Raw genomic sequence first — 14,859 nt, forward strand, 5'->3', positions numbered from 1 at the left:
TGTCTCTTGTATTAAACTACTTTGTGTAAAGTGTTTATTTTCTCTCAGTGGATGATAACATTTTTTTTTTTACATCTATGTCTCTTGTTATCAGAAGTAATCTGACAGGAATTGACTGAAATTTCATACTTCTTAAAGCTTACACTGTGACATTGTATCCACTTCCTGTTTGATCCGTAGTTTTGTGTGGGATTTGATCTGATTTAGCTTGGCATTTGGATTTATAATATTATTGATTATTGAGAAACAGTATATTGTAGTAGATAAGAAATTATTTGTGGAATAAAGCAGACTAGATTAAAATCCTAATTTTGTCACTTCATATTATGTGACTGAACAAATATTAGTTTTCTTGTCTGTGAAACAAGGATAATAATAATAGTAGAACCTGGATGAGTATTGTCATGAGGCTTTAGCAAGCTCTACTACTCTAAACCCAACAGAAGTCTGTAAGGGTTTACACTCTAGAGCTACATACTCTACCACTTCTTGAGCAAATTGCTTAATCTCTGTACCTCAGTTTGCTCATTTGTAAAATGAGGCAGTAACAGCATCTATTTCATTGGCTAGTGCTAAGAAATAAATGAACTCATCTATTTAAATTTCTGACAGCAGTGCCTACCTATTAAAAGAAATTGCTCATCATAATTATTAAATCAAAGAGGATAAGGATAATTAGATGGTCAGTTACAGTATTCTTAGGGATTTTGGTCTTTTAGCAGTTCTTCAGATTTTTAAGCCTCAAATTATGCTTTGGTGACATAGAAATGTAATTTTTTCAATGACATTTCCCATAATATTGAAAAGAGATTTAAGCTTTTAAAATAAGACTTGCAGTTGCAGCTAACTGAATTTAGTGTATAGCTATTAAATTTAATTGTCAGAGTATGGAAAATGTCAGTTTAGATGCATTTTGAAAGTCATGTCTTGAGTTCTGAAACTTTATATTGCTGACTTTATTGATATAAAATCTTTGCTTTTTGACTGGTAGAATAAAATATATGGTTGACTATTTTTGCAAATAAATTATATATTAGTTCTTTGTTATTTAAATCTTTGGCTGTTATTATTTTCCTCTATATTCATGAAACTGCCATTAATGGATTTGTGTTAAATTAGCCATTAAGACAGAATAAGCCAGGTTGATATTGCTTGCAATTATGTTTTTGGATATTATTTTTCTTTTGAATATTTTCTCTCTTGCTGTTACAAACGGTAGAAAAATTTTTGTGAAGACTTTGTACCATCATTCAGCTACAATAATTCACTATTAGTTTGTGATTAAGACAGTGATGTTTAACTTTTTAAAGTAATGAATAGGAATGCGTAAGGTTTTAAAAGACAAAGTCATGGTATGCATTAATATAGTCATCATGAACTTCATAAGAAACATACAAATTTGTTTAATCTCTATATTAAAGAACAATTCTAGGTCAGGTTTTTTGTATGTACGAAATATTTGTTATATCTAGGATGATTATTAGGATTAATGAGTTAATACAGAGAAACTACCTAGAATCATGTTGGCATATTATAATAAAATAATTTAGAGGTTTTGTTAATATTATTATAGCATAATGTCAGTGGGATGTGATCATTATGATACCCACAAAATATGATCACTACCTAGTACTAAAAGTAGGAGTAATAATATTTTAGTTTATAGAAATATAGCCATTTTACTTACAGGGACAGTTTTATTTAAAGAATTCTTAACCCCTGAAGAGATCCGTTACTGTTTTAGTCAGCTTTTTCATTACTGTGACCAAAAGACCTGATAAAGGAGGAAGATTTTGTGCATGGTTTCAGAGGTCTCGGTCATTAGACAGTTGACTGTATTACTCAGAACCTAAGGTAAGGCAAAATATCATGGAGAAAAGATGTGGAGAAAGAAAGCAATTCAGGATATGGCACAAGTAAGCAAAGATAGAGTAAGCTCAGCTTATCTATTTGATTACTATAGTTTCAGGGACAAAATATATACCTCAGCGACCCACCTCCTCTAGCCACATCCTGCCTGCCTCCGGTTATTACCCAGTTAATCCATTCAAGGGGGTTAATGCACTGTCCTAACACCTTACATCTAAACCATAATAGCTACTAAGAACGAGAAAGGAGAATATCCCACAACTGAGGGAGAATTCCCAAGAAAGGGATAAATTGAAAGGGGCACCCCTTCCCATGACTGAAATTCAGATTTGGCTGGTGAATATGCTAGCTGCAAACCAGCAGATGGTGAAGTTCACTGGATTGCCCTGGGCCAGAGCTGGTCCATAGTAATCTTATCCAGGCTGGTGAGGAGGGTATGCTGAACAGTAGATGCAAGCAGAACCTCACCACTACAGCTCTTTGCCTCAAGATATAGAAGGGCTCCAAAGCTGGGGACCAGCCCAACAAACCTCCTCCTCTAACACTTAGCACTCCCATCCCTAAATGCACAGCAAAAGCCTTCCTACTGCAGTATCCCTCTGATACCCTCTACTAACCAAGCTTTAACATATCCACTGACAAAAGTTTATATAATCCACAGCCTTTAACACAAACTAGGGCAATGACGGTAAGAGTTGAGAGGAAGTAAATAGCTGTCACAGTTCACTACCTTGAGGGCTGATCTTTTATATGAATGCCTCCAAGCACATTTCAAATTTAATTCAACAACAAACAACTGTGTTTCCACCTAAAAAGATACAGCTGTCCTTCATAAAAGTGAGGTTGTACTTATACTCTGTCCAAAATGAGGAAATGCACAATCCCAACAAAAATGGCTATCTGTATAAACTATATATTCTATCATAATGTCTCTGAATATTCTGATAACTTTATTAAAGGCTATCTAATAAAGTTCATTTTCAACTACTAAGAAATATGAGGAAAAGAAGATAGTTAATATAAAAATAAAGAGATATCACAATTAGCAAAGAGAAAATATGAAAAGTTACTATAGTCCTTGTATCTATTATTGGTTGGATTTTACCATCTCTGGTTTCCTTCTTTCACACCTCATTAAGTATTTTTGCCCTCAGCTACTCTAGCTAGGGTCTTTACCTGATCATGGGAATATAGCTTTTATTTCTAAAGGCTTCTCAATTGTCCTGCCCCTTTTTGGTTACTATAGTTTCACATTAACCTTTTTAAATGAATGTGGAAGCACTACGTAGAGTGTTTTAGTCACCTTTTTTGCTACTGTGACCAAAAGACCTGCCAAGAATAATTTTAGAGAAGGAAGAGTTCATTTGATGTTCACATTTTCAGAGGTCTCAGTCTGTAGACAGCTGGCTTCGTTGCTTTGGGTCCAAGGTGAAAGCAGCTCAAGCACCAGGCAGCAGAATGAGTAACTCCCTTCATGACTGACAAAATATATGCCCCCAGAGATACGCCACTTCCCCAAAATCCACCTCCTCTGGCCACATACTACTTGCCCTCAGTGACCACCCAGTTAATCCACATTAGTGGATTAATACACTGATTAGGTTAAAGCCCTCATAAAACAATCATTTCGCCTCTAAATTTTTTGTATTGTCTGACACATGAGCTTTTGGGGAATACCTGATATCAAAAACATAACATGGTTTTATAGTAGATCTTAAAGATGGGGTAGTATTAGTTCTCTTTGTTTTTCAATAGGTATTTTTCTTCTCCATATAAATATTAGAATAAAATTTTTATTTATTTGCAAAATATTCATATTCATTTTTATTCAGTTCGTAGATGGCCAACTCCATTGTTCTGTGCCCAACATGAAGCAAAACATGGTAGAAGGAAGCAAAGCAAGGTAGAGAAAAGCAGCTCACTGTATGATAATCAGAAAGCAGAGAGAGAGAGAGCTCCCACCACCATGAACAAAATATAAACCCCAAAGGCACATCCCCAATGATCCACCTCCTTCAGCCACACCCCACTGATTAAATTAAGGCTCTTTTAACCCGGTCATTTCACCTCTAAGTTTTTTTGCATTATCTAACATATGAGCTTTTAGGGTATTCCTCATATCTAAAACATAACAAGGAGCCCAAGAGAGCATTCCCTCTGGGTCCCAGACAGTGCCCACCCACACCCGCCCACCTACACCCACCCACCCTCAGTGTGTCGTAACACAGTTTTCTCTTGGTAATTGTGATCCATCACTTGAGTTAGTAGAATGACATCTTCTGCCCTTCGTTCAGTGGTCAGGTAGAAGTCTCTCATTGGAACCATCATTGTGTCTCCTGGGAGAAGCATTAAGACTCTAAACCAGCAGAGCTTAAAAGGTGTTATAAGTGAAAGCAAAATTCTGTGCCACTCCTATTTCCAAGACTTGAATATGCGCCCTTATGTATTTACTCTTGGAGAAGACAAAAAATATGGTTGCTTGAAAAGTCAGTTCCTTTATTGTCCCAAGTAGCAAGACAGGAGTTACAATTTTTTTTTTTGTAGGGCCTGGGGTTGTGGCTCAGCAGTAGAGTGCTTGCCTCAAACATGTGAGAACCTAGGTTCGATCCTCAGCACCACATAAAAATAAATAAAGGTATTGTGTCCCACTACAACTAAAAAAAAAAAAAAAAAAAAAATTTTAAATGTTTTTTGTAAACCCATGCTTAGATGATGCAGAAGTGTTTCAGACAAATTCATTTCCAGAATAAGTTTGTTCCATTGAAAAGAAATACCTGCTTCTTCCATCATAGAAGAGGCCCAGTGTAAATAACGTGCTTCTAGTGGCCAATTAGTCCTCTTAAGAAATAGTTCCATGTTAGAGACTCAGTTATTAGTCTGTTGGCAAATTAGGCACCCAGATGTAGCATTAGCATTGGAGTCCTCCTGACTCTCCTTCATTTCTGCCACCCTGGTTGCTTTGTCCATATTCCTATTGAACAAGCACTAGAGTAGCCAGGAGAATAGTTAGGTTAGTTGACGTGTGTAGAGCATGCCATTTTTCCTTCTTATTAACAAATTGCTCTATAGTGAATGCCCTTTGGGGAGTATACATGGGATATAACTATTTGTAAACTGTACGCCTGTTCTGAAAGAAATCCAACCACATTCCCTTCCCAGACTTTAAAAAAAAAAAAAAAAAAAAGTCTTTCAATCTTATTCTTCCAAGACTCTAACCATTCATTTGAACATTACTGAATCTGTTTAGCTCAGAAAATTTTTCATCTTTCAGGCTAGACAAAACAAACAACCAAAAGTACTATTCTATTCCCTGGGAGGATTGCTCTTCACCAAAAGTACTATTCTATTCCCTGGGAGGATTGCTCTTCACCAAATGATTTTTAGAGATCACCCCTGAGAGTGTCCTTTGTTCTTTCTTTCTTTTTTTTTTTTTTGTACCAGAGATTGAACTCAGAGGTGCTTAACCACTGAGCCACATACCCAGCTTTTTAAATATTTTTATTTAGAGATAGGGTCTTGATAAGTTGCTTATAGCCTCACCAACTTGCTAAGGCTGTCTTAGAACTCACAGTCCTCCTGTCTCAGCCTCCCAAGCTGCTGGGATTACAGACATCTGCCACCGCACTCAGTGAGAATGTTCATTTTGAGTGGTCCCAGAATGTTATGCAGACCAATCTATAAAACAGGTTTAGTTTTTTTTCTTCCTCAGTCAGCTGATCATAAAGAACTTCCATGGTGATAAACATGGATTGGGGGGGGGGGTAAGTAAGGTAACAGGAGTTGGTATTGAAGAAATCTGAACTTCCTGAATGTATATCTTGCTCTGGACCTGTGTGAACTAGGTCTCTTACATTACTCAATAGTAGGTTGGTTTGGATCCAGCCCTTATGGCTAGGCACTCAGTTCATGATGGTAAATTCAGGCTATGTAGTTACCTGATATCTTGTGGTTAAGCATTCAGCCTCTACCAAAGACCAATAGCAAACCAGAAGCTGTTTCTTGAAAGTTGAATAGTTAGGGCATAGATATCTCAGAAATCCTAAAGGTATACATCATCATTCTCTTATTACTGTTTGCAAGATTCAGTGGAGAGGACCTTATTTACCATGGACACTCTAGATAATAGTCACACTAGATATGCTGAATTATGTGCTTGAATGGTACTTTGGCTCTTGCTGACAGTTTTAGCATAACTCTAAAGATTGATAAGAGTAGGACACTCACGTGTGATATATTTTAACTCCACAATCAGAAGAAAACAACTAAACACTGTTTCTTTTTTTATGACTGTGGTATTTCCATTGCAACAACTTAAGGAGGGATATCTTGTCATGTCTCAAATCATGAAACCACCAGAAACTTTGCTGAGGAGGGGGGCCTTTAAATTTTTAGAATTTTGTCTTCTAATGCTTCCCTTATTTTATAATGAAATTTTATATTTTATTTTAACTGGTAAAACATGTTTATAATTTATTATAAACAAAGAAACAAGGTCAGATTTTTAAATTTTCTTTTGGCCTGACTAAAGTTCAAACCCTGGACCTTGTTAGATACCCTAGACAAGGCTTCTATAAGTAAATTCACTTTTTAGCTATTACAGCAAAATATGACTTTAGCTCAATAAAGACTTTGTTGCATTTGATTTTTAAATAAAATTTAACTATTTATGCAACAAATAATCATTGAGTGTTGTCTATCCCTGCTTGAATACCATGCTGTTGTGATTATTGTGGGCTTTATAATGTATTGCAGGAGCAAGAGAACTCTAACGAAGTACAGACCTCGAGTATGAGATGTGAATTGACAATAGAACAATTAACCAAAAAAAAGGCGTAGAAATTTATGTGCACACTCACATCACAGAATGGGGAGCACTTACTACCCAATGAAATTTAGAAGCTTATATACCCTTTTTCATAGATTAGAGGGAAGTGAGCCACTATAGGCAATTTTAAAGGCAGAGTGAATGATTTTTAGAAAAAGTGAATGGGCCTGAAGAACAGACAGTGAGCCAGGAGCGGTGGTACCTGCCTGTAATCTCAGTGGTTCAGGTGGCTGTGAGACAGGAGGGATCACGATTTCAAAGCCAGCCTCAGCAAAAGTGAGGTGCAACTCAGTGAGACCCTGTCTCTAAAGTACAAACAGGGATGAGGATATGGCTCAGTGGTCAAGTGCCCCTGCATTTAATCCCTGATACCCTACCCGCCCCTCCCCGCAAAAAAAAAAAAAAAAAAAAAAAAAAAACCACAGTGGCCTGGGACATTGTTGGTCTAAGCTCTGGTTGTGATATTTGACTCTGATTCTCTTTTTTCCATAATACATGTTTAATTCTCTTACATTCATACATTGCTATGTCACTATAGTATGCTGATTTTAAGTCCTTTGGTTATAAACCAAGGAGTGGGATAGCTGGGTCAAATGGTGGTTCCATTCCAGGTTTTCTGAGGAGTTTCCATATTGCTTTCCATAATGGTTGTACCACTTTGCAGTCCCACCAGCAATGTATGAATGTACCTTTTCCCCACATCCTCGCCAACATTTTATTGTTGCCTGTATTCTTGATGATTGTCATATATTTGTTGATCAATTGTATTTCTTCTTTTATGAAGTGACTATTCAGTTCCTTAGCCCATTTATAGATTGGGTTATTTGGGGTTTCTTGGTGTTAAGTTTTTTGAGTTCTTCATATATCCTAGAGATTAATGCTTTATCTGAGGTGCATGTGGTAAAGATTTTCTCCCAATCTGTAACTCCTCACATTATTGATTGTTTCCTTTGCTGAGAAGAAGCTTTCTAATTTGAATCCATCCCATTTACTGATAGAAGTACTTAATTTTGATGAAGTTCAGTTTATCAAGTGTTTTGATTGTTTCAACAAACTCTTCTTTTTGTGTTGTGTATAAAAAATTTTTTTATTAACCCAAGGTCACAAAGAACATTTTTCTATAGTTTCTTCTGAAAGTTTTAGATTTTACTATGAATTGCTTAGATCTGTTTGAACAATTTTTGTATATGACCTGAGGTTTGGATCTAAATTTTATATTTATATGTATGCTATCTGTATTGTTCCAGTAACATTTTGTTGATGAAAATATCCTTTTTCCTCTGGACTGCCTTTGAATATTTATTGAATCTTAATTGATATCTGTGGGTCCACTTTCTGATTTTATATTTCATTTCATTGATTTGCTTTCTTGTAGTTTTGTTCTTGCTTTTGACACAGAATCTCACTGTATTGTCTGATCTAGAACTCCAGGACTCAAATGATCCTTCCATCTCAGCCTACTGAGTACTTGAACTACAAATGTGCACCACTATGTCTGGCTGTTTTTGTTGTTTTTATCTTTGCACAGTTAACACATTGTCCTATTACTTACTATAGCTTTATAATAAATTACAAAACCAGACCCTCCAACTTTCTCCAGATTGTTTTGGTTATTATAGATTCTTGGCAGTTCCAAATGAATTTTGGCACCAGTTTATTTATTTATTTTTTTAAAATGCAGAGGCTTTGATTGAGAATGCACTGAATCTATAAATTTGTTAAAAGATTCATAGATGAATCTTTTGAACCATCTACAGGGTTTATTATTTATTTGATCTTCTTTAACTTCCCTCAACAGTGATTTCAACATAAACTGCTGCATGTGTTGATCTTATATCAGATAAGCTTATTAAAATCACTTATTCTAATTGCTGCTTCATGGAGTCTTCAGGATTTTGTACTTAAATGATCTTGTCATGTGTAAATAGGCAGTTTTGCCATTTTTCCTAATTGAAAATCTTTTTTTTTTTCCTGCTTTGTTTTACCAGGAAGACAATACAGGCAATATTGAAGAGATATATTGAGAGCAAGTGTTCTTTATTTGTTCTCGGTCAAAAGCAGGAGCTTAAGGGATTGAGCGGTGGAGGTATTCAGTTTTTCACCCAGCGTAATATTAGCTCTACGTTTTGCACAGATGTTCTTTATCTAGTTTCCCCTTTTAATCTATACTTTCCTATACCAGCATCAGGCAGCCACTGTCTGCTTTCTAGTGTATAGAACAGTTTACATTTCCTACTAATTTGTATAAATAAATCAATGTGTTGCAGGGTTTTTGCATCTCGTTTTTTTCACTTTACATAATATTTTATGTTCATCTGTGTTCTAGCACATATCATTTTTAGAATGTCCATTTTTTTGAAATACTGGCAAATTGTATTTTATTCTATGTAGATACCAAATTTTGCCTATTGAGATTAAAATTTTGGAATATTTGAAAACTTTGATTGTTTTAATATGGACACTCTCATAAATAACAATTAGCTTGCAAGTCTATTTTGATAGGATATGTTTTTTTTTTAATAGATACCCAGAAATGGAATTTCCATGTTATAAGTGCATGTTTAACTTTTTAGGAAATGCCTAATTGTTGAAAAAATAACTATCATTTTGTATTTTAACCAGCAACATGGATAGTTTTTATTGCTCCATATGCTCTCCATTGTTATTGACAGTACTTTTGATTTCTGTTATTGCCAATACACTGTGTACTTAACAATATTATACTGTTATTTTAATAGCATTTCATTAATGATTGCTGATGTTGAAGATTGCTTCATGCTTCCTTAGCCATTCCTGCATCTTCTTTGGTGCAAAAAGTCTATTTTTTTTCATTTTTTAAATTGTGTTATCTTCTTATTATCTAGTTATAAAAATTCACGTTTAAATACAAGTTCTTAATCATATACTTGACTTGCCTCTATTTTCTGTCAGTCTGTGGTTTGTCTTTTTAATAGTGCCTTTTAAGAATATTGTTGTTAGTACACTATAATTAGTACCTAACATTGGGATTCATTTTGACATGATCATACTTGCATAGAATTTAATTTGCTCCCAGATTCCAGTGCCTTGTCTCCGCCCCCCCCCCAATTCCTTCTGTTACCCCTTCTTATACTCTAATGATTTCCTTATATTGTTTTTTTTAAATGGTATTTTATAGACAAAGGCAAAACTTACTGTGGTACATTTATACATGTACATAGAATAATTTTGTCAAATTAATTCCGCATTTCCTCCCCTTTCTTCCCTCCCCCATCAAACATCTTCTTCTACCTTACTGATCTTTCCCTATTTTCTGGGATCTGTCCCCACCTCTTCCCCCACTTACTTTGACATGGCTCCCACATGGGAAAGAAAATATTTAAATCTTGACTTTCTGAGTCTGGCTTATTTCACTCAGCATCTTCTCCAGTTCCATCCATTTACTCACAAATGTCATCATTTCATTCTACTTTGTGTTGGAGTAAAACCCAACTGTGCACATATACCACGTTTTCTTTATCCATTTGTTGACGGGCACCTGGGCTGGTTCCATGACTTGGTTCTTATGAACTGCACTGCTATAAACATCAACGTGCCTGTATCACTACAGTGAGCTGATTTTAGTGGTTTTAGATAAATACCCAGTCATATAGTGGTTCTATTCCTGTTCTTTTGAGGAATCTCTATACTGCTTTCCAAAGTATGAGGGTGCCTTCCCCCACACACACATCCTCACCAGCATTTGTTATTATTTGTGTTCTTGATGATTGCTGTTTTTAACAAGATTGAGATAGAATCTCAATGTAGTTTTGATTTTCATTTCCCTGATGGTCAGGGTGTTGAACATTTTTTTTCATGTATATCTTAGGCCATCTATTTTTATGTGTAAAAATTGTCTCTTTTGCCTACATAGGGGCTTAGTATACTGAATAAAGAACTCAAAATATTTTACACTTAAAAAACAAACCAGACAATAAATGGGTGAAAGAATTAATAGTGCCTTTTAAAGTATAAAAGTTCTGAATTTTGTGTAGTCTGGTTTATTAAAATTGGCTTCTTTTGAGGTTTGAGTTTTGGGCATCCTATCTTAAGAAATCTATCTTTTAAATTTATTTATTTTAATTAGGTATATACAACAGCAGAATGCATTTTGATTCACTGTACACAATTGCAGCATAGCTTTTTATTTCTTTAGTTATACACGATGTAGTGTCACACAATATGTGTAGTCATATATGTACCTAGGGTAATGATGTCCCATCTCATTTCACCATCTTTCCTACCCCCATGCCCCTTCCACCCCTTTACCCAATCAAAAGTTCCTCCATTTCCCCCATTCCCTACCCCCCTATCCCCCATGGATCAGCACTGCCTTATCAGAGAGAACATCCAGCCTGTGTTTTGGGGGATTGGCTTACTTTGCTTAGCATGATATTCTCCAACTCCATCCATTTACCTTCAGATGCCATAATTTTATTCTCTTTTAATGATGAGTAATATTTCATTGTGTATATATATACCACAGTTTCTTTATCCACTCATCTATTGAAGAGTTTCTAGCTTGGTTTTACAGTTTAGATGAATTGAGCTATTGTAAACATTAATGTGGATGTGTTACTATAGTATGATGATTTTAATCAGACTCACAATTATTTTATCTTATGACTTTCTCTAAATTTTCTTTTAATTTACTTTTATATTTTGGCTAATGATTCATTGTGGTTTAATTTTTGGTTTTGTTATGAATTTTTTGTTTTTCACATTATTGTTTTTACAGTTCACCCAGCACCATTTATTGAAATGGCTATATTTTCTCCACTGAATTGGCTTGGTAACTTCATTGAAAATCAGTTCGTTATATTTGAGGGTTTGTGTTTGTTTGTTTGTTTGCTTGCTTTAATTAGTCTTATTTCATTGAACTATTTTTTTATTTTTTTTTTGTTGTAGATGGACACAATATCTTTATTTATTTGTTTGTTTGTTTGTTTTTATGTGGTGCTGAGGATCGAATCCAGTGCCTCACACATGCAGAGGAGTGTGCTACCAATGAGCCACAGCCCCAGCCCTCATTGAACTATTTTTGTATGTTCCTACTAGTGTCAGCTCTCTTCCTTATTTTGGCTTTATTATAGGTTTTCAAATATTAGTATGTCTTAAAACTTTGCTTATTTTTATAATGGTTTTGGTCATTTTAGATTCTTCATATTCCCACATAAATGTAAAGATTTTCTTGTCAATTTTTACAGTAAATCAGTTGGTATTGATAAGAAATTATTTGAAATCTACAGGTTTGGGGAGAATTGCAGTCTTAACAATAGTGTGTCTTCCAACCTATTCGCAAAAATTACTTCTACATATATTTAGGTGTTTTATTTTACCATAGCAATGTGTTATATTTTTCAGTGTATATATTTTATATTTTTGATGAATTATTTTCAGATATTTTATTCTTATCAATGAAAGTATGGAATTATTTTCTTAATTATTTTTTCATATATTTATTGCTAGTATATAGAAATATGATTCATTTTTTATATTGACTTGATATTCTGTGGCCTTATTATGATCTTTGTTAAACCTAAACATTTGTTTGAGGATTTCTTAGAAGTTAGAGCATAATCTCCTATGATAAAGACAGTTTTAGTTCTTTGTTTTCCATCTCTGTGTCTTATTTTCTCATTATTTTTTGACATTGCACTGGTTAGGCTCTTCAGTATGGTTTTGGATGAAAGTAATATACAGCTTTGCCTAGTGCATATTGCCATCCTATATTACCCAGTAAGAAAAAAATTACATTAAACCAAAAAAGGGAGCTGGGAATCTTGTTTAGCATGCACAAGGTCCTAGATTCAATCCCAAACGTTCTAGAAACAAGAACCAATGGATTTAAATGATACACTGAACAAAAATGCATCTTTAATATAACTGATGGTAGTAAAGGAAGAACAGAAGAAACCAAAAGGGTGGAGTGCTTAAAAAGCAGTTAGAAAAATGGCACGCATAATTCAGAGATGTCAGTAATTTTATTAGTCTCAATATTCCAACCAAATCCATGTTCGAGGTATATGTACTTTAGCTTCTAACATAAATAAAGTGAAAGTAAGAGAATGGAAGAAGGTATGCACCAGACTAATGATATTCATAGAGATCTTGAATGACAGTGTCAGTACTAGTCAAAATAGACTTTAAAATAGGAAATATTTTAAGAGGCTAACAATTTTATAGTGTTAAAATGATCAATATATTAGGAGCAAATACCATTTGTATGTTTTATAATAAATAGAGCCCCACATTAAAGTGGAAAATGGCAAAATTAAAATTCTGTTCAAGTTTAACTATTATAACTGGAGGTTACTTCTCTTAATAGAATACTAGACTGAAAATAAGTAAAGGGCAACTTGAAGGGTATTGTCAGCCACTTTGATCTAGAATATATAAGGTGTTTTTCAAGACTCACAGGTCATTCCTCATGGTAAAGCATATTCTGGGATTTAACACAAATCTTAATAAATTTAAAAGAATAAAATAATTGACCACAGTGTAATTCAGTTATAAATCAATACCAGATTTGAAATAGCATATTTTTAAATTACTCAGAGATCAAGGAAGACTTCACAATAGAAGTTAGTAAATAGTGTGAAGTGAATGAAAATGAACATACATCAAAAATCATGGGATGTATCTAAAAGAGTACTTTGAGGAGAAACAGTATAGTCATCTCAATTCAGTCATCTTATGTTTCCATCTAAAAATGAAAAGAAAAAGGAAACTCAAAATCAGGCAGAACAAAGATACCATTGAAAAAATCAGTGAAAGGAAACCAGAAAAATAATAGTGAAAACAATCTGTGAAATAAAAAGTTAATTATTTGAAAAGGTCAACTAAACTGATAAATCTTGAGTTAGACTGATCATGAAATAAAAGGAAGCCAAAATTATGAATATCTGCTATGAAAGAGATGTTTCTGTCCTACAGAAATTAGAAGGAAATTTTATGAATTTTATATCAACATTTTGGGCAAATCTGTGTGTGTGTGTGTGTGTGTGTGTGTGTGTGTGTGTGTGTGTGTTGCTGGGGATTGAACCCAGGGCCTTATGCATGCAAGGCAAGCACTCTACCAACTGAGATATATCCCCAGCCCCTAGACAAATCTTGCAAAGACATACGTTACCAAAATAGTCTCAAAAAGAAATAATAACTTAGAATACAAAGAGAATCCTGAGTCCAGACGACTTGATTTCTGAATGTTTTGAAACTTAAGGAAGCATTTTTACATATCCTATACAAATCCTCTTGGAAAATAGGGAAGGAGAATGCTTTCAGCTCATTTCTATGAGACTTGTAGTATTGCTACCAATGCCAGACAAAGAAATGGAAAGGAAAATTCCAGATCGTATCCTAAAAAAGAAAAAAAACATAGAGTTTGCAAACAAAATAATAGCAATCTGAATCCAGGAATATGCTAAAGTATATTCTTTAACCATGTTGAGATTATCCCAGGAATACAAGATTGGTTGTTCATCTGTAAATCAATTAGTACAATATGTGGTATTAGTAAAATACAAAAACACTGAGTCATTTAAAGAAATAAAAGAGTTGACAAAATCCAAAAACATTCAAGATAAAATTCTAGACATAGAAATAAGGTATATCCAAAAAATGTATCTCGTGGAAAATTTTTATAGTTTTAATCTTTTTATGTATACTTGTTTCTAATCATTTTTTGCTTATGTTGTTAATTAAGACAACCCCCCTTTTTTCCTTCCATTATTGATACCTGGTTATTCTAGCATCATTTATAGAAAAGATTGTCTTTCTCTATTTTATTTCCTTGCCACTTTTGTCTCCCCCCCCCAAAAAAAAATCATATGTGTCTGTATTTCTCCCTTTTTTCTCCTTATCATTGATTTACTTGTTGAACCAATACCACATCATCTTCTTTTTTAAGAGAGAGAGAGAATTTTTTTAATATTCATTTTTTAGTTTTCGGTGGACACAACATCTTTATTTTATTTTTATGTGGTGCTGAGGATCGAACCCAGCGCCCTGTACATGCCAGGCAAGTGTGTTACCACTTGAGCCACATCCTCAGCCCCCCACATCATTTTGATTACTGTTTATTTTTTACTTTTGGTACTAAAAATTGAACCCCTGAGCTACATGCCCAAGCCTTTTATTTTTTGAGA

At 34.2% G+C, this 14,859-nt stretch overlaps 1 protein-coding gene across 11 annotated transcripts in view; it reads left to right on the forward strand.

The window, feature by feature from the left end:
* Nucleotides 1-14,859, forward strand: part of Rapgef6 (Rap guanine nucleotide exchange factor 6) — a 214,313-nt gene that overhangs the window by 52,066 nt on the left and 147,388 nt on the right. The window lies entirely within an intron of this gene.

This window comes from Ictidomys tridecemlineatus, chromosome 1, assembly GCF_052094955.1.
Source record: "Ictidomys tridecemlineatus isolate mIctTri1 chromosome 1, mIctTri1.hap1, whole genome shotgun sequence".
Classification (NCBI taxonomy): domain Eukaryota; kingdom Metazoa; phylum Chordata; class Mammalia; order Rodentia; family Sciuridae; genus Ictidomys; species Ictidomys tridecemlineatus.